Genomic DNA, 1,730 nt, shown 5'->3' on the forward strand with positions numbered 1-1,730 from the left:
CTTTCCCTCTCTCTCTTTCTCTTTCTCTCTCTCTTTCTCTCTCTCTCTCTCTTTCCTGCTCTCTTTCTCATTCTGTCCCTCTCTGGTCAAAATTAAAATTAATAAATAAGTAAAGAGCTAAATAAAATGATTCTTAAAAAACACACATAGCAGAATAAAAACAAAGATGAAATACTAGATCCTCATCTTAAATGCTGTATTTACATTCAAAGCAATGATTCTATTTTATTTTAATCAAATCACTTAAACACAGAATTTCTGAATTAATATGTTCTTTTTTCTTTTTTTTTTCTTCTTTAAATTTTTTTGATTCTTTTCAACCCATCTAGGCATACCTATTTCCTGATGCCAGCTAACTAACCCAGGGGGGAATATGGTGTAGTGTGACAACACCACAGAAATCCCACTAGAGTATATTTATCCCAGTTGGGTAAATGACCCCAACATCAAAGCTTCTTATAAAAATTCCTCATTCACAGAGGTAAATGGGTGATCTTCACATACCCTGATCTATGTAAGAGTAAGAAAATCTCTCCTCTCTCTATGAAGTCTAACAATTGTTGTCAGATCAGAAACAGTACTTGGTTGTGCCTATAATAAATATTTCTGATGACTTAATCTGCACCATAAGAAATTTAGCTTAGATAAACAAGGAAGAATTTCTTGCTGAACATTAAATTAAAGAAGAAATCACCTAGTCCTCTGGCTTTGCACCTTCAGCATCTCTGTATCCCTCCTAATTCTCCACATCTTGAAAGGTATGACCTTCCCCCACTTGCACCTAGTCCCTGACCTTCAAGTCTTTCAAACTCCTGACTATGTGTACTTGCTCTCTACTGTTTTATTCACTTCCCTGGATCTGATGCCTTTTCAGAAGCTGCAAATTCCATATACACATTTTATTTTCATCTATTTAGCTATTCATAAGAAAATCTGTGCTTCATCTATGTATATATTTCTTAGCATGTGTAATAACAAATCCCAAAATACAGTCATAGGCACCACTCCTCTGTAGTTTAATTTATATTTCTAATTGATTTATGCTTACTGCAGCACATTTGTGCTATTTAACCTCTTATATCTGGTATAATCTGATTTGCTTCCTTTTTGTTTGGTTCTGATGCACAAAAAGGCAGTGTGAAAAAGTAAGATGACCACACCATTAGTGTCAGAATGACCTGGCTTTATTACATTTATCAACAGGAGCCTTCAATAAGTTCTTCAGTCTAAACCTGGGTCACGTCTACTGAAACCTGGAGATAGTCACAGCCTGTTAGTGGTGCTATTGACGTAATGCATGTGGAAACATGCAGCAAAGAAGCTGGCTCAACACCCTTTCTCTTCTCGCTGAGAATATTACATCCTTTTGCTGGTCTGTCTTGCAACCTTTCATCTAGTTTACATTTCAATGTAGGCCCCAAGAACTGAGGCTGGTTTCTTGGTGCTTCAGGTCACCATGTTTGGGGGATTTGGTCATAGCTTTGCAGCCACTAAGGTGATTAGCTTTATAACATTTAACAGACACTGTCCCTAATTTCAAAACATATGTGGGCCAACAGGTGCCATGGTGATTAAGGCACTGGACTCCCACGTGGTTGACTGAGGTTCAAGTCCTGGACCTGACAACTTGAAAATCTTGCTGGGCATGTGTGTGTATATATGCTCAAAATCTTGAGAGGAGAATGGAGGCGAAGGGTTTGCAGCCTAGCCATCTCCACTGGTGGGGTAGG

This window comes from Tupaia chinensis, unplaced genomic scaffold (genome assembly GCF_000334495.1).
Source record: "Tupaia chinensis unplaced genomic scaffold, TupChi_1.0 Scaffold000047_1, whole genome shotgun sequence".
NCBI lineage: Eukaryota > Metazoa > Chordata > Mammalia > Scandentia > Tupaiidae > Tupaia > Tupaia belangeri.